Genomic DNA, 20,095 nt, shown 5'->3' with positions numbered 1-20,095 from the left:
CTTCCTCTACTTGTTTGTTTGTTTCTTTGGTTGTGTGGTTGGTTGGTTGGTTGGTTGGTTGGTCTTTTGTGACACAGTTTCTCTGAACAGCCCTGGCTGTCCTGGAACTCATTCTGTAGACTAGGCTGGCCTCGAACACGTGTGCCACCACACCCAGCTAAAGATACGTTGTTTAGCATCTTTCTGCCTCTCTCTGTTTTGCCCCTCGCTAACCAACCCTCCAGCTTTGGGACACAGCCTCTGTGTTTCCCCTGGGTCTGTCTGTCTGCGTGCCTTCTTGTCTAGCTGCCAGTGAGACGCTGCCCTTGTGCAGGTCGGGGCATTCTCCTGTGACTATCATTCTGCCATTCTTCTTCCAGAAAAAACATCTGTTGCCAGTGCCTTGACAAGTGCAATTGTACACTCAGAGTTCAGGGGAGTTGTTGCTGACTCTGGTAAGCTCCTTTAAGCAGTTCCCAACCCCCACACCCGGATCCCCGTGGAGCTGTGTGTCTCTGACTTTCCTAACCCCCTTTTTAGGTCTCCCTTTCCTTCCCAGGTCTCCAATTTAATCTTTATTATTAAATATCATCCTCTTCACATTTCCTCGCTGTCCTTCCACTGTAAACATTTTCACTTCATCTCACTTATATCTCTTGCTGGTGGAGATTGCAATTTTCACTTCAATTTTCTCTCTGTTGTTCAGGAGATCTTACATCTTAGCACATCTCTTATCTGGCCAATTTAGCACTTTAGTGTCTTAGGTAATGTGCTGCTGAAGGGTTAGAAGGAAGTTGTTTGAGTCAAGGTTAACCTACACCTTCCCTTTTAACAATGGAGTTTGAATGTTTCTGATTCCCTTGCCTTGGTCGATTTAATTCATTAGCCTTTCTCTCTTCCTTTCTAGCCCCTCTTTGTGTGCGTCTTTATCCCTCTTTCTCTCCTCACATGCACAAACACACACACTAAAACTTTTCGCCTTGTGAATAAGATACACAAGCATGTGGCTATGGACTTGACGTGGTTGAATATTATTGTTAACCATTCGTCTGCCATGATGTTTCAGCTAACCAGTGTAGGTAAGTTGCCAGTGACTACGAATAACAAACAGTCCAAGCTGCTTTCAGAGGAAGTAAGGTCAGTACCTCCAAGCACAGCAACCTCTGCAAATCTGCCTGAGAAACTGCATCCCACAGGACCACTTATATTTCCAAGCCATTCTGGAGGCAGGGACGCCTAAATGTCTCCTTAATTGTTTTCAGAATTCCAGTTCTGCACCTGTTCACCTCGCTCTGGTCCCCTGGACACGTGTGCAATACCAAAAGGTGTTTAACAATCTCCTTCCCTCCTTGTGCTCGCCACTCATATTACTCAGTCTGTAAGTTCACCGAAGATCACCCAAGAACTGAACAGCAGTCCCTTTGATGCTAAACCACATAGTGACGCCTTGGCCTCACAGGGAGACCAGGAGGAGGCATGTGGGCTATGGATTGTCGAATGGCCCTTCCACCCCAGCTCCCATCTGAATGTTCAAGCTTAAGAGTTCTCAGTTTTTCCAGCTATGCCCAGTATGTAAGCTGTAGTGCTTATTGGGGGCGGGGAACATCACAAATTAGAAGTAGAAAGTAATTTTCTCATTAATAACCTGCCTGATGGACCAAAAACAAAAACAAAAAAGAAAAAGAAAAAAAGAAAAGAAAAACCCTCTAGTCTTTTTTGAGGTCCTGTAATTTCAAACCCTGCTGCAGTTCCACATAACTTCGGTGAGTAGGGTGTGACAGAAGGGACATCTGAGGGACTGGTCATGCTTAACTTCCTCCTGTATTCTGACTGGGTGGTCTGGTATGAGTAACAGGTTTTCAAATGCTTTTCTTTAGCTAAAAGCTCTGAATTGGACTCTCTCTTTTTCTGCTCTTAATACCAATTGCCCTGCCATTCTTCCTCTTCTTCTTTTTTCTGTTCCTCTTTCTCTAGCCTGGGGATTGGATAAGATATTTGGAAGAATTCTCTAGGAAGAGGAATGTAGGCTGTTTGCAAATTAAACTGTGACAAAGTGTCAAGAAAACCCACTAAAAGGGCCCTTGACTCTCACCTAAGACGCTGTCTTTCTGCTGTATCCTCTGCTGAAGCTTTGCTGGAGGATATTGCATTAAGCAGCAATTCCTCCAGGCCTAAGGAAGTCATCAGCTTAGGTTTAAATGACCTCTTGGGAGGTAAATTCTCAACTAGAGGCAACCCCGAATCACTATAAGCTCTCAGGATCTGATGCAATCACATAAGCATCAGCACAGATACAACAAAATTCAGATGTAGAATATGAGACATGAAAGGATGGGAAGAAGTGAGTTGGTGAGCAAGGAATCAGGTGCTTTTTTTTGGGGGGGGGGGACTGTTTTACTGCCCAGTCACAGGAACAGACTCAGCAAGCTGTCTGAATACAGCATGCCACCAGTTAGTTCCCTGCTAGGAACATTCCACGTTTAACTCAAGTTAAGATGAAGAGGTAGTGTGGATTTTCTTATTGTTTATACGGATGAGTAGAATGTTAAGTATTAATTAGTTTGGGGCTGTGTGTAGCAAAGAGAATTAACAAAACACAATAAGGCTCCTAGAATTTTTTCCAGAAGAAACTACAAATATCTTTCACCCCTTCCTTGAAGTTGTTGATTGAAAAAAAAGGAAATATATTCTCAGATAAATTATGTGTGCCTAGCAACAGAATGGCCTCAACTATATTTACTAATATAATTATTAAAAATGTATATGATGCATGTATAAATGGGTGTGGAGACTTTGGAAGTCTTTTCCTTAATGAGAAAGTCTCTCATCCAGTGTCCCATTTATCATTTTGCTTTTCTCATCTGAAAATGACCAATTTTTTCTCTAAGATAATGCAGGGAGCACCAAATGTATAAATAGGCTGTGTTCCTAAGTCTAGTAGTCTTCACAGTAACATTTGGTTTCTCACTAGCGATGCGACAAATTCAGGTAAGTTGTTAAAGTATAGAGAGGAACTCTCATCTCTATCATTGTAAACATAACCACCAAGAGAAAGGACTGGGGTCGTATTGACCGGGAAAGACCAATTCCCCTTTATTCTTCAGCTTCCTGGAGCCCAGGAGCAGGAATGCAGAGAGAAGCATCTGGGTGGGAGTTTGAACGAGAGGTTTCTGGGGAGATTCTACAGGTGTGAGACAATTACACCTCAAGGTTCCACAGCTGAAAACCCACAGCCCCGAAGTCTTAGCACCTAATGCATTTTAAACTGAGCTTAGAATGCTTGCTGTTACTTTCCATACCCCTGGCGGTGGGGGTGGGGGGGGGAGTCACAGTTTGTATCCCTTTAACTCCTTCATGTAATTGTCACCACAGGGGCTACAGCCACTTGATGTGTAGACTGCAGAGTGAGAATGTTGCTGAAACACAGGTATCTGGGTTCTAAGGAAGGAAGAGCACCCTATCACCCTCTCTTCTCAGCAACTAATGATGCCTGGTGGGAGGGGGAGCTCCAGCACCCTCTCATCCTGTCTTCTCAGCAACTACTGATGCCTGGAGGTGGTGGTGGCTACAGGAGCTACTTTACTCTCTCAGACCACTCTGTTCTCACACAACCCCAGACTGACTCGATGCCTGGCCTCACTTAAGATGTTTCATTCAACTGTGAAAAAGAAGAAAATAGTTTGTGTAGTAAAAGAAGCAATCAACGAAATTCAAAGGCATCTTCCAGAATAGAAGAAAACACAAGGGGTGTGTGTGTGTGTGTGTGTGTGTGTATGCTATCCTAGATATGTGAGGAACTCATGCATCTCAATAGCTGAACAACAACAGTACAATAACAACAATACATCCATATAACAAAAGGATTTGAATTGCCATTCCAAAACAAACACAGATGCTCAACCAGTGTATGAAAAGGTACTCAACATTATTATTATTATCATCAGAGAAATGCAAATCAAAATCACAATAAAATATTACCTTATGTCTATTAGGGTGGTGATTTATCAGCAGGAGAAGTGGGGGCAGAGGGATGCTTCGTGGGTGCTTTCCAAGCCTGACAACCTGAGTTTGTCCCCTGAGTTCCACATGGTAGCAAGAGAAAACAGACTCCTGTGAGCTGTCCTCTGCACCTCTCCCCATACATGCAGTGTGCTGTGCATAAGATACACACACACACACACACACACACACACACACACACACACACACTGAATGACTAAATATAATGCTTTAAAAAGAAAAGCAATAAGGTGATGATATGAAGAAGAAACTTACAGTACTGGTAGGAATGGAAATTAGTATGTGCATAATGGAAAATGGCTGGAGAGATGGCTCAGTGGTTAAGAGCACTGGCTGCTCTTTCAGGAGATCTGGGTTTGATTCCTAGCACCCACACGGGTAACTTACAATTTCTGTAACCCCAGATCCAGGGAGTCTGACAGTATTTTCTAGCCTTCACAGGTATCAGATACACATGTGGTACACAGACAGCAATACAGGCAAAGCACCCACACACATACAAAATTTAAAAGGGAAAAAAAATGTATGAAGATTCCTCAGAAACTTAAAATGAAAACTACTTATGATCTGGTAATCCCTTTCCTGGATACATATATCCAAAGGAAATTAATATTGATATCTTGAAGAGCTAGTTGTGTTCTCATGTACATGTCAGCATTATTAATAATAACCAAGAGGCAGAAATAACTTAAGTGGACACCAGTGGAAAAGTAATGGAGAAAATTTCACACACACACACACACACACACACACACACACACACACACACACAATTTTTAAACCAAAAGAAAAAGAAACAAATTCTGTCATGGGAGACAGAATTGACCGACCTGGGGGACACTAAGCTAAGGGAAATGAAATGGAGAAAGACAAATATTTTATAATTTTCCCTATCCATGGAGTCTAAATAAATCAAACATTTTCTCATAGAAACAGATTAGAACAGTAGTTGCCAGAGGCTGGGAGACATGTGAAATAGGGAAATACTCAAAGGGGACAAACTTTCAGTTATAGGATAAATGATTGGTGTCTATCTAATGTATAGCAAAGGTGGTGATCAATTAACTTGGTTGTGGTAAACAACCTGCATGTTTACTATCTTGAATATAATTTTCATTTGTCATTTAAACTTTCTTTACAAAGTAACACATTGTTACATCTACCAAAAACATGAATTTATTCTAATAATCTTCCTGTTGAACCTTAACCAAATGATGCCTACCTGTGCTAGCTTTAAGAGGGCCATAGTCTTCCGTAGCCTGTGGCTCTTGTTCACCATTGTCCTGCAGTAGTGGCCGAGTGTGTACTTAGTATGCATAAGGCCTTGGCTCCGGTCCCCAACACTGGAAGACTTCCTATGTCTTTCCTTGTTTCTAGGAAGTGTGGTGGTAATCTAATTGTACTGAAATATTATTTTGATTGTATGTTAATAAATAAAGTTGTCTGGGGGGTCAGAGCTATTAGAGCCATAGCAAGAGTGTGGCGGTGGTGGCACATGCCTTTAATCCCATAGATATCTGTGTGTTCAGGGTCAGAGCTATTAGAGCCATAGCAAGAGTGTGGCGGTGGTGGCACACGCCTTTAATCCCATAAGATCTCTGTGTGTTCAGGGATACAGTCAGCATTGGAGACATATGCCTTTAAGACCTAGGGGGCTGTACATTCAGACAGTGACGAGGCAGTCATGTGTTTGGGTTTACAACCAATGAGAAGGCAGAACAACATACTATAAAAAAACGAACCGACAGGAAGTAGGTCTCTTTTTGCGAAGCTGGGACAGCAGGAGGAAGGGTGAGATTTTAGCTCTGAGCTCTGACCTCTCGGCTTTCTCTTTTACATTGTTTCTGTGTTTCTTATTTAATAAGACGGTTGGATACATCAATAAGGAAGTCCTCGCCAAGATTGCCTTTGTTCACACATTACTTTTCCCTTCTCTTCTCCCTCCCTTCCTCCCTCCTTCCCTCCCTCCTCTTCTTCCTCCCCCCTCTCTTTTGAGACAGAATATTGTAACGTAGCTCAGATTGTGCTGAAACAAAAATCATCCTAAGTGTTGGGGTTCCCAGGTGTGAGCCCCTACACACAGAAAACCCACATGTATTTATAGGCTCGCGACCCACAGACCATGTCAAGGGACTCTACCATGCTTTCATCGTGTAGCTGTCTGGAACATTTGAACATGTTTTGCTAGGAAACGCTCTCTACAGGACTCACCAAATTCTTTCACTTTAGTCAGGTGGCTTCAGTTTCTAAATTCGTTTGTCCATGTAGCATTTGCTCAGTAACTGGAAGAAAAAGAAGGAATTCCCATTGGTCCATCCAATATAAAGCTGCAACCAAACTCAGAGCTCTCACTTGGATTGCTATGTGACATAGTGACATTGTGGAGAAAGCAGGGACTTGGGGGTCAGTGGGCCTTCATTTTGAAAGGAAAGGTTGAATGCTGTTTGTCACACCGATTGTGTTAAACTCTTTTCAGCCTTAGGTCCCTTAACCTTCACTTAGAGAAAGTGTCATCTGCTAAATGTGTTAAAAGAAACCAGTGTTGAATAAATGAACAATGTCTGATAGTTGACACTGGATGGACTGTCCTTTGTTCTCTTACATTTTTCCAGTGTAGCATTCAATTTGTTTATTTTTAATAAAACAGTCACCTGGGAATGAACTTGGCAGGAAACACAACCTAAACACATCAGTGGTTAACTAACGGTTTATTTCCTGTTTATGTTATATACCCCTGACACTTTGCTTTATTTTATTTTCATTATGGGACCCAAGCAGAAGACTCAGTTTCTAAATAGGGCATTTCAGTCTTAAAACAGGGGTAAGGGGGCATGACAGAACCATAAGTTGCTAAACTTTTGATTTAAAAGGGTGTGCATTGCCTTGCACATCTGATGTGCTAAAGCATAATTATTTGATGTCAACATGCTGTGAGGAGTAGTGGACATTTTACACAATCATATGTCCTGAACAAAAAGAACAAGGCTAAAGGCATCCTAATATCTGATTTCAAATTATGCCAAAGAGCCATAGTGACAAAATCCTCAGGGTACTTACACAAAAATTAGACATAAAGATTAACTCACTCTAGTAAAGGACTGTAGCAGGAATCTCAGAGAGTCTTAATAAAACAAACCCAGAGCCAAGTATTGGGGTGAAGCTGGAAGATCAGAGAGACAGAATAAGCCACAGCTAACCTCACCTGGCCAATTCCTCAGCTGGTCTTGTTTCCTCAGACTGGAAGCCTCTGTGTCCTCATATCCGAATGGCTCTCAGCTGAACTGTGCTGCTAGAAACCTGAAATCTTAACCAGCCAAATGCTTAACCAGCCAAATGCTTCTAGTTTCTGGTCTCCACGCCTTATATATCTTTCTGTTTTTGCCATTACTCCCTTTAATCCCTGGGATTAAAGACTGGCTTTCTGAGATTAAAGGGATGAGTCACCATGCTTGGCTGTATCCTTGAACAGATGAATTTCTGCCTCTGGAATGCTAGGATTAAAGACGTGTGCTACCACTGCCTAGCCTTTATGTTTAATATTATGGCTGTTCTGTCTCTGACCCCAGGTAAGTTTATTAGCATGCACAATATTTTGGGGAACACAATACCACAAAGGACCCAGAATAAATTCACACAGCTATAGTATAATCGTTTGAATGTAGTTGGACCCCATAATCTCAAAGGAGTCATACTATTAGGAGGTGTGGATTTGTTGAAGTGGGTATGGAGGAAGTGTGTCATTGTGGGCGTGGGCTTTGAGGTTTCCTATGCTCAGGACACAGCCCAGTGTTTCAGTTGACTTTCTGTTGCCTATAAAATGTAGCACTCTCAGTTCCAGTACCACGTGTGTCTGCATGCTGCCATGCTCCCTGTCGTGATGATAATGGACTGAACCTTTGAAACTTGAAGCAAGCCACCCCAATTAAACGTTTTTTTTTTTTTTTTTTTTTTTTTTTTTTTTTTTTTTTTTTTTTTTTTAATAAGGGTTGTCATGGTCATGCTGTCTCTTCACAGCAATAAAAACCCCAGCTAAGATATACAGCCACCTAGTTGTGTTAGAAACACATGTTGGGAATGACAGCTTGTTTACCGGAAGATGTGAAGAAAATGAAATAACCACGTGAAGCATAACAAAAGTAGATCTGTATCTCTCACCACACATACAAGTCAATTCAAACTGGACCAAAGATCTTAATATAAAACCTGACACTCAAGCTGAGAGAGGAACATATAGTCAGATCATTAGTAAGATATAGGCACAGTCAAGGACTGTGTGAAATATATATCCTCCCCAGGTCAGGAAATATTCCTAAGAATTGACAATGAGATAGTCTAAAGTTAAGAAGCTCTTCTGCCCCAGGACCCAGGCAGCAGCATGTAACAGAAGAAAAATGGGCAATCACATTGACTAGTCTCACTTCAGATTTATGACAGTAACTTCAGTTCCGAAGGATCTGACGACCTTTTAGACCTCTTCAGGCACTGCACACATGTCCACATGTCACATGGACTGAAAAATAAAAGAAACTTCTAAGTTCTTTTCTCAATTGCTCCTACTATTCTCTCTCTCTCTCTCTCTCTCTCTCTCTCTCTCTCTCTCTCTCTCTCTCTCTCTCTCTCTCTCTCTCTCTCTCTGCCTTTGTCTCTGGTAGGGTCTCAGGTTATCTAGGTCACCCTCAAATCCATTATGTGACCGAGAAAGACCTTGCACTCCCCTGACCGCTGGGTAGCAGGCACACACCACCGTACCTGGCCCATGTGCTGTTTTCAAATATGGATGAAAACTACAAGGATAGCACTAGCTGCTTCACATCCCCAGGAGCACAGAGGCTGTAAACCTTTAACTTTTCAGTCATTCTTGTGAATTGTAGAGCTTCCTAATAAAGCAATTAGTTTACATTCATTTAATAGCTAATGCTACTGAGTGAAATGACTCTTCAAATCCTTTGTCCACTTAAAACAAGTTGCCTTTTTATTATTCAATGAATAGTGCTTTACATATTCTGGTCAGAAGCTCTCTCTTCTACAAGACTCGAGGTTTGCAATTATTTTCTCCCAGGAACTTGATTTTTATTTTCTTTGTGACAGCTTTCAAATAACATAAAATTTTAATTTTGATGATGTCCACTGGATTGATAATCCCTTTTTTATTCAAGCTTCTTGTACACTAAGAAATCTTTATTAACCCAGGGTCATAAGGAGATTTTTTGGAAGCTTTATATGTTTATATCTTATATTTAGGTCTATAACTCATTCAATTAAATTTTGTTGGGAAGTAAGACTTGAGATTACTTTCTTTCTATTGACATATCCAGCTGCCTTATCAGTCTGTCTCCCTGTTCTTTGTGTTTCCAGCTGTCACCACAGAGAGCATCCCATTGTTAAGAACTATCCCATTTTGATATCCCCCTGCTTTTCTTAAACGTGAATTGAGTATCCATGTAGAGCTATTACTAGACCCTTGCTCGCCCCCATGATCTGCATGACTGTCTGCACGTCCACCAAATCACACTTCTCTGATTGCTTTGGATTACAGAAAGACACAAAATCAGGAAATGAAAATCATAAAACTTTGTTTTCTAGAATTGTATGCTAGATGATTTGCTTATAAAGTACTGTCTTCAATAAGCTTATCAACTTGTATATTTAAGGCTAATAGGGTTTGGGTTAGAATTACTTGGAGTTTATAGAATAACTTAAAGAAGAATTCTTTTTTTTTTCCCCCCTTGAGACAGCGTTTCTCTGTGTAGCTCTGGCTGTCCTGGATCTCACTCTGTAGACCAGGCTGGCCTTGAACTCACAGAGATCTGCCTGTCTCTGCCTTTCAAGTGCTGAGATTAAAGGTGTGTGCCATCACTTCCCAGCTAAAAATTCATATTTTTATATTAAATTTTCTAGTATGGTTGCTTTTGTATTTTTTTAGTATTTTGAATAATGCACCAATGGTCACTAAGCTACAGGTATCTCTTCAAGATGTCTTTTCATATTCTCCCCATACCCCCCCCTCTCAAGACACGCTCTCACTCTCATCCAAGGCTATCCAGAACTTAACCATGTTCCCAGATTTCTCTCAAACTTGGCATCTATCTATTCTAACTCACTAATGCTGGGATTACAGATATGTGCCACCATGCCTGGCTTATGGTTTCCTTTTCTTCAGGTATGTACTCTGAAGGGAAAGGCTGAGGATCTGTTTTAAGTTTCTGAGGCACCTTCACTCTGGTAGCCATCATGGCTACCAGCTATCACTCTCAGCAACAGTACACACAGGTTGTTTCCTCCTTTCTTGCCATCACTTATCTTGTGTTTTTTGGTGTAGCCATCTTAAGGGGTGGGAAGTACCATCTTACTGTACTTTTGTATGCCCTTCCTTGATGACTTTATTTCCACCATTGTTTTATAGACTATACATGTTTTGTTTTGAAAAAAACTTATGGTTGACCAACATACATTTTAATTTATAATATATACTTTAATTGGTCTCTGTCTAGTTTCATGAAGTGAAGTGCTCTTGGATAGTATATTAATCTGTGTCCCAATATCTTAAAGTTTGTTCTAAGTCTAAAAGGAGGCATTAAAATAGAACTAATGGAATAATGACCAAAAAAATGTCAAATTTTGTTGAAAATATTTTTTTTGAAAGCCAAAAACCCCAAGCTCAATAAAAATAAATTAAACTACTTCAGGCATAACAGAATCAAGTTTCTGAAATCCATGGACATATGATAAAATTTTAAATCTGCTAAGGACAGAGACATATTATATTGATATAAACAAAGAATATTTTCTTAAAAATCTATACATATATGAAAGGAATCTAATGGAGTCACCAAATAATGGGAAAAACAATGCTCCAACTAGACCAATCTGATGCCACCAAGTGAAAGCTCCAGTGCCAGGAGTGGGTTACATCTTACCGTGTTGTTGGTGGTGAAAGGGGCCCCATGTGCCAGGACAGGTTGGTCAACATGAAACAAAGTCAAGGGGTTTTGTGGACTTTTTGTTTCATTTAGCCATGTTTTTGTTTTATTTGTCTTTGTTTGCTATGATTTTTTGTTATTTTGCTTTTGTCCCTCTTTCTTTTACATTTCTCCATTTTGGTTGGTGAGAACGTGAATTCCTTTCAGTTCTTTATGGCCTCACTTTGTTCTGGACACCCTGTCCTCAGCTTTGGGAAACTTTCTCCAAAGGTATTCAGATCAGTCCTAAGTGAAGATTCTCTTTAGATTTCTGGGGCTTATTCTCCAGGCAGCACCATTCTTTTTATATGTATTGCCCTGTGCTTCCTAGGAAGGTTGATAGCCTCAAACCTCGATCCGCATCTCCTTGACCTAACAGGAGTACTTTTGAAAACACCACAACCAGAAAACTATACTGTGCAAAAAAAAAAACAAAAAACAAAACAAAACAAAAAAAAAGCTGTAAGCAGCAGCACAGAAGATGCCAAAGCTTGATTAATTGATTAATGTGCTTTCTTCTCAGCGATCAGCCTTACAGTGCTGTCAGATGTATGAAGATGCTTTCACCCAGTTTGTCAAATATACAGTTGTTCATAAGTGAAGAGGAATTCCTGATGCTGCTAATTCTTTCTGGTCAAAGATGTCCCCTAGTCCTCTGTGAACTTACTCTAACCATCTGCCCCACATCAGGGCCAACCATGATGAGATTGCTAACTCAGTACTACCTATGTGTTTATGACTCACAAAAGGCAAATGCTTCTTAGGAAGTTATAAACCACAACCATGTTATAAACAACATGACATGGAGGAACACTAAGTAAACCTGCTAAACAGATTAAACCTAAGAAAAGTAAGTTGTGAGTTCTTAGGACTTGTTGGGTAGTGTGAGGCTTACAAAGGTGAAACATAACTTGTTTGAAACCATACATCAAGTCTTAGGCACTGTTCTATTGCTGTGAAGAGACGCCATGACTAAGGCAGCTTATAAAAGAAAGCATTTATTTAAGGGCTTGCTTACAGTTTCAGAAAGGTTAGTCTATGATCAACATGGTGGGAAGCATGGCAGCAGGCAGGCAGGTCTGGTACTGGAGCAGTAGCTGAGAGGGGAGAGGAGAGAAAGAGAGAGAGACAGAGAGAGAGAGAAAAACAGAGAGAAAGAGACAGAGAGAGACAGAGAGAGAGACTGGGCCTGTTGTGGGCATTTGAAACCTCAAAGCTTACCCCTAGTGACACACCTCCTCCAACGTGGTCACATCTCCTAATCCTTCCTAAATAGTTCTACCAACTCGAGACCAAAAATTCAAATATAGAGCCTCAGGAGACATTGTCATTGAAACCTCCTTTTACCTTGTATATATATATATTTTTGGTTTTTCGAGACAGGGTTTCTCTGTGTAGCTTTGCTCCTTTCCTGGGACTCACTTGGTAGTCCAGGCTGGCCTCGAACTCACAGAGATCCGCCTGCCTCTGCCTCCCGAGTGCTGGGATTAAAGGCGTGCGCCACCACCGCCCGGCACCTTGTATATTTTTTAATTCAGATCTGATAAGGGTAACAGATCAGAGGATAGTTGCTGGAGAAAAAAAATCATTTGTTACAATTTTTAAGAAGACAAAATAAGACAGAGGACCACGTGTGAGCATAGGGACTGCCTAGAGGCAGATATGGTAATGGTAAATACACGGTGATGGTAAAGAGTGAGAGGAGCCTGCACTGGACTTTCATGAAAGGGGTGACGTGCACAGGACAAGGAGATCCTGAATACTGGAATAACTAATGAAGATGTAGGGGACTCTGTATTGCTTCTCTTGCATATAAGAGGTCTTCTTGAGGCCAGCTGTTCGCTATCCCTAAGGTACTGGCAAAATGCAACCCCAAAGCCTCACAAAACATAGAAAACAAAATATACGTGTGTGACTACAGCAAACTGACTATTTCAAGGAGATTTGATAGCATCATGGAATAAACGAGAGATGGAGGGTCTGGAGGGTTTGGTCCAGATGTGAGTCTACAGGCTGAGCTCCAGAGAACTAGTGAATGGGTCACCTGTCTCCCCTCTGCTTCTAATTTTACTCCTCTTCTCCACGTACCTAAACAAGTGTTGTTTATACGATGCACACCATATTGCTGTTTTTCACATACTTAACATCCAGCAAGTGGCTACTCAGAACACGTAGCATCAAGTTCAAATTTCCTAATAGTCAACACAGGTGTTGGTCCCATCCCTCTACTGCTCACAGTAGTGTCAAATATGCTGTATTTTCCTAGAGCTTTTATTTTGTTTTGAGACAGGGTCTCACTATGCAGTGCTGGCTGGCCAGGAACTCACTGTGTAGACCAGGCTGGCTTCACAGTCATACAAGTCCACCAGCCTCTGCCTCCTAAGTGCTGGGGTTGAAGGCATGGGTCTCCACACTCAGCCTTCACTTCTCCTAGGTCTTTGAAAACATTGGCCTCTTCTTTTCAGCTCTTCACATTTGTTCATTACCTATTCCAACATCATGGGATCCTTCCCACATTGATGAAAACATATGCTCCTTAGAGAGGTTTTGCTCACCTAATCTGCCAGCTCATGGTCATACCCAGACTCCACACAGCACTCTGTTCACCATCATGACTCTGACTACACTTCTCTATCTGCTCATTAACTTCTTTCATTTGCCACAAGGACAGGGACCACATAAATGATAAATTATATTCACTTCTGTATTCTGACTCAACTTTCAGAATTGCTTCACTCCTAACACTTCACTGTTGGCATGACTGGGGTGGACCTGGGGAGGTGATAGACCGATCCTCACCTTGAATGGGAACCAAACTGTTCTCCTAAGGAAAAAGAAAACACTGTATTTTCATGGGAAATTTTATCTCGAAAAGTTCGCTTTGAGTCTTTAAGCTCCTTATGCCCAAACAAATTAATATAGCCATTGGTGTTAGTCAATGATCTCACTTTCCAGTGATCTTATAATAAAGATGGATGACTGCTGTGGAATAATCCTTTTATACATTGTGAATATGTATTGCTCTCATTGGATTAACAAAGAGCCAGCTGGCCAATAGCTAGGCAGAAAGAGGTTAGGAGGGGACAGCCAGCCTGAGAAAACACTGGGAAGAAGGGCAGGGTCACCAGCCAGATGCAGAGGAAGCAGGACATGTAAAAAATGAGGTAACAACCACAAGCCACGTGGTGACATGGAAATTAATAAATATGGGTTAATTTAGGATGTAAGAGCTAGTTAGTAACAAGCCTAAGCTATTGGCAGAGCATTTATAATTAATAATAAGTCTCTGTGGTTATTGGGGAGCTAGCTGGTGGGACAGAGATGACTGGAAGGACAGACAAGTCTGCCAACAGATGACAGACAGTGCTTTAGAGAATATTAGTTATGAGAAACCCAATGTTGTCAAGGAGCAACAAAAAATTCAAATGTGTTGTAAATAACACTTATAAAATTCTCTTTTTATTTTCAGCATTAGAGCTGACATTACCACTGTCTGACTCCCATATTTTCCAGAGAAATAGAATGAAATGTATTAAACAGTATCTGAGAAAGAAATCTCCAATGGCTAAAGAAACCTTGACACAGGAAAGGAAATTCCTCAAACATTTGCAAAGGAATAAGAGCTGGGGCATGTGGAGGTCCTATGGAGTTACAGTGCACTTTGTGGGGGATCATGATGGTGACGTGTGTGTGTGTGTGTGTGTGTGTGTGTGTGTGTGTGTGTGTGTGTGTACAATCTATATAGGTATCAGTCCTCAGGTGCCTTTTACTTTTTGTTTGAGAAAGAATCTCTCCTCGGCCCAGATCTCTATTATATAAGCCAGGCTAGCTGACCATGAGCCTCCAGGGATACACTTGTCTTTCACTTTTCTCTCCCTGGGAGTACAGGTATGTATCATCCCGCCTGGCATTTTTATATGGATTCTGGGCATCCAAATCCAGGCTCTTATGCTTGCAATGCAAATGTTTTACCAACTGAGTCATATCCCAAACACTTCAATGAATTTTGATTGAGTACTGGCCCAGAAAATTGGCCTGAAATTGCAACAGGCTATATTAGGATATATTTCCGTCAGGGAAAGTGGTTGTGTGATCATGGTAACTGAGATAAATTTCTTTCTCCTTCTCTGTCTCCTTTTCCCTTCCTTTCCCCAGCTCTCTTTCATATACACATAGCCACTACCAGGCCAATTATATCATGTTTGTTTAAAGCAGCTTCTATTCACAAGCCACTTGTCACTTTCCCAGCCAACTTTGACTATTAAATGGCAGATTTTTTTTTATCTTCCTTTTGTAGTTCCTTTTACAAAAGGGGGGACTCTACATCTCTAAAAATGTATCTTGTTTAAAGCTTTCTCAGTCAAGATAAGGTCAGATTCCAGTAAATGTAACATAGGCAAGGCAAGGATTTGTGCATTTCCAATGGATTACAAAAGTAGTTCACAAAATTCTTTTCACATCTAAGATTCTTGGACACCCTCTGTGTCACGTATATCTGTGACATTATCTGTGGGGGATGGTACGTGTAAAGGGCCAGCAACCACGGTTTATTGCTCCGAGAATTCTCTGGTCTGTGACCTTCCACCCTACCTTCTCTCCACTAACACAGCATCAGTAGCAACAAAAAGGGCTTGATAACCTGTCCTGACATTTTTGTTTCTATATACTCCAGTGAGCGTGGGATGGGGACGAGGATGAGGTGAACGGGAGCATGTCTCATCTGAGCATCCTCCAGGCAGCACATGTCCTACCTGAAGGGCCCCAGGACTCTCAGGTGGCCTCTTGTACAGGAAGCACTAGGAGGTAAGAGATCATCGTTTCACTTGAGTGTGCGTGTGGTGTAGGTGTGAGTACATACTCATCTAGGTGTATGCATATGTGTATATGCACGCTTGTGAAGAACAAAGGCCAGCGTTGGGCAGCTTTATCACTCTCCACCTTAGCTTTTGAGACAGGGTCTCTCACTGAACCCAGAGCTCACTGATGTGGCTAACTGTCTGACTTCCAAGCCTCTGAGATCATCCTGCCCACCAATGGAATTGCACAGGTGGCCAACACCCAGGCTTTGATTGGGTGCCGGGATCTGAACTCAGGTCCTTGGGTAGTACACACTTGCCTGCCCGGTGTCATCAGTTCGCTTTTAATGTCATTGTTCTTACTATACCATGTGTCTCCAGTGTTTGGCGTTGAAGTTTGCCTCTTCTGCTCACAGATTTTAGGGCTTGACTTTCTCCCTGGTCCTGTGCCTATATTGCAATATACATATTTCATGTTTGGATTTCTGTCTTGACTATGTTAGCCAAATTGAGGTTTTAGGTAAATTATGTTGTCAAATGGCAAAACTTATGTTTGTCATGCTTTTAGGTCTATTAAACCCTGTCTTTTATTTAAAAAAAAAAAAAAAAAAAAAAAAAACTAGCCATGGCTGTTGTATATTATCAGAAGCACACAAAGCAGGTCATTTACATGCTAAGTGCTAACCAGTCTCCTTTCCTAGCGACAAAATCTAAACCAGTTCTGAAACAAGGAAAATGATGCTCAGCTATAGGCTTAGCAGGTTCCTGCTCTGTGGACTTTAAGATCTCGAGAAAAGTGAGTTAAATATGGCAGTACATGCAAGGACCAGGGAAGGCCAAGAGGCTGTTCCCTAACTAGTGAGGTTTTAAGCATGTGTACATTTCTCTCACTCCCGTCCCAGTGGCAGATCTTTATTTATGTATTTTAATGTTTAGTCTGTTTTATTTTGAGGCACTGAGGAGGCATCCAGGGTCTCATGTATGCTGGGCAAATGCTGTACACTCCTAGCTGTATTTGGAAGTCTTTTAAAATCTCAACAAGTAGGAAGGAAGGGAGGGAGGGAGGGAGGGAGGGAGGGAGGGAAGGAGGGAGGGAGGGAGGGAGGGAGATGTGTGTGTTGGAGGGCAGATCTGTTGATCTGATGTTACCTTTTTTAAGACCTTTAAAAATAGCTAATACTTTCTATGATTTTTTTTTTTTTTTCTAGCGCCGAAATGCAATTTGATGAAGACTGAACAGCTGTTAGGAAAAATCAGACACCCGGGGCAGGACTCCTGTTCTTCCTTTACTTCTGCGCCGCTGTTCACTTCAACCTCTAGAGGGCAGCATGCCATCAAAGAAACGCACCTGAGGATCAATTAGAATCCCTTTAAATGACCAGTTGCCCGGAGTTGTTTCATGTTGACCTTAAAAAAGGGTGTGTGTGTGGGGGTGTGTGGAAAATCCCAATAAGATACACTACCAAAGTTTAAGTAACCATTAGCTGTCTAATGGTTATTAAGTATTAGGTTATTTTGAGCCGATCCGATGAATAATAGTCTGGAAAATAAATCTGATGAATATGGATGGCTACCTGCAGGAAGGAAGTCTGCTCAAGAAGTAGGTGACTTCTCAGACCGGGTTCCTTCTTCAAAAGTGACTTCCAGCTGTGACCTCATCTCTCTAGACTCTCTTCAAACCCCGATGTCACGGCCGGCCAGGAATAGTGTCCCTGGCTCTTCCCCCTTTTCATCCGACCTAACTTCCTTCACTTTATTCTTGGCTCATGTTAGTGTAGGAGTTAGTGTAGAGTTTGGGATCTTGATCGTTGTTTCATTGTTTCTGGTGTGAATGTCACTTCCTTCACTTAAACCTGTTGTAACCTGTTCATGCAGAACAGAGAAGACAGATCTCAGCCACAGCTAGACCACAGGAAAGGCCTTGCCCACACGGGCTTCCAGACCTATCCGCCCCTGCTCCTCCTGGGCTCACATAGATCCATGCCTTACACCAGAGTGTTTTGTTTTGCTCTCTAGGACCTTCAGGGTCGTAGTCTAGGCTTATCCACTAATCAGAGCCTTATGATTCTAATATGCAAAATGAAGAAGGTTGCTAAGAGCTCTCCCCCCACCTTCTAGAGATGCAGATGGGGATTACTAGGTACTTGGATGCCAAGATCATCTTGGAGCAAACAGAACATGATTTCATCTATTCAGAGACACACCTTTGATGTCCCTACACCAACTCCAGTCGACTTGGATATTTTGTGACTCCTTCTGTCTTTCTCAAAGGATATCGAGGATTGGTTGAGATAAAAGAGCTTTCACTTATATATGGGATGTTGTCAAACAGGACACTAGAGGGATTTTTTTTAATGAAAAATAACCCTTCCAATATTGAAAGACAGTATCCATTAATTCAATCGAACATTATTTTCATAAGCAAATATGTTTGAAAAATTAGCAAGCAAATGCATAAATAAATTACCTACATTGAAAGCTGTTACTGGCAGGTATGATAACATGTTTCCTGTTAACTAGTTTCCATTTCTTTTGAAGTGGATTTCTGGCTGCCAGTGTTTATATCACAGATGGTATCCTCACCTGCTTCATTAAGGCCTGTTTAGAATACAGTTCTAATGTAGGTTTTATTCCATGTAAAGCCACCTAGAGATAATTTTAAATGATCAGATCGACTAACAAACACGTAATCAAGAAGCTCTTAAAATTTTATTAAAATTCAGGTCTCTCACCATTAGCAAACCTGCTTCATTAACATATTAATAGATAATGTTCCTGCTCATAATTAGCGTGCATTTTCTTTGCATCATTGTAGTTGAAAGAATTCAGGTGGGGTTGTGCGAAGTTTTTTTTTTTTTTTTTATTCTGCTGCTGCTAACAAAGCACCTGGGAACATAACTGAACACTTCTGTCCACCGTTTGCTTTTTCATCTGCTCCCTTCTCTCCACATTCCACCTTCTTAAACTCAAGTCTATGATTGATTTCCCCTCTAGCCAGCCCACTGTGAATGATAATGGTAATCCACAAAGCAGATGGCAATCTGGCCCACTTACTGACGACTGAATCCTATCTACAAGAGAAATGCCAAGCTTCAAAATATTCTTATCTAGGGTTTGAGAAAAGCAGTCATATGAAAAACTTAACTTTTTTTTTTCTTTAGTAATAATAATTTAAAAGTTCCTGGTCTTCAGATTTTGCGTACTAGAAGAGAGACTGGAGTCCATGTGGATGTCTCTATAAGAAGAGAGAAGGTCCCTGCTGAGGAGTGCCATCTTACAGGGAGAAGCAATTATTTGTGTTTCAATAACCACAAAACTTGAAGTCATGGTGCTATTTTGAACTACTCTAACTGAAGTGATGCACTAGCTGTGACTCATTAACAATTTAAAATAAGATTGGTATCACCCTTAAAGAGCCCAATCAAATACAATAGAAAATTATATTTACATTCAAACTAACCATGGTCTTCTAACATGGCCTTCTAAACAACTAGCCTGTTCTGTTACCACAGCCTCTCTGAAGTCCAAGTTCATCTTGACATTCGGCAGACGCTGCCATAGCAATTCAGGTGCACGGGAACCTCTTACCTGGGCCAGAGATTAGCTTTACTTGTAAGGAGTTTGCACTGTGGTTCTGCACTTGGGCTTTGAGTCTCAGTGTCTTAGGTCTCAGAGAACATCTGGGCCCACACCTGTTTTATACAGAAGCAAGTTCAGGCCCAGAGAAGTTTATCAACTTTCTACATCTATCATCTTGCTCAGGAACACAGCTGAATGCAATATCAAGACTTTGGTATATATTTTTTCTTTTGGCCACACTTTCTTAAAATTTTCCACCCTTGGTTCCCTCAATTTAAAAAAAAAAAAAAAACACAGTTAAGAGCAGGACTAGGTTTGGTGGCCCATGCCTTTGATTCCAGCATGTGCAAGGCAGGGGCAAGTAGAACTCTGTGAGTTCGAGGTCAGCCTTGTTTACATAGCAAGTTCCAGGCCAGTGAGGACAATATCACAAGATCCTGTCTCAAAAAAGATGGTAGCTATGAGTTATTAGAACAAAATAATATAGCAGGCTTATTCTGAGGGGTAGTAAGTTGAATACAACGTAGAGACCGTTTGTATCCCCTGACTAGGAAACCATGTAGATAATGGGGTGATTCAAACATAATGTTGGGGAGACAGTTTCATTGTGCTAACTGTGCTCCAGAACTGTTTCTACATCTATGACTGAAATGCATAGCCCTTAGCTAAGCATACTCACTTTTTGCGGTGATAGAAGTAATGGATATCTGCACTGTCTAGCGTGGGAGCCAGCAGCCACTTGTGGCTCCTGAGCACTTAAAA

This window comes from Peromyscus leucopus, chromosome 14 (assembly GCF_004664715.2).
Source record: "Peromyscus leucopus breed LL Stock chromosome 14, UCI_PerLeu_2.1, whole genome shotgun sequence".
In the NCBI taxonomy this organism is placed as follows: Eukaryota; Metazoa; Chordata; class Mammalia; order Rodentia; family Cricetidae; genus Peromyscus; species Peromyscus leucopus.
This window is presented reverse-complemented; position numbering follows the sequence as displayed.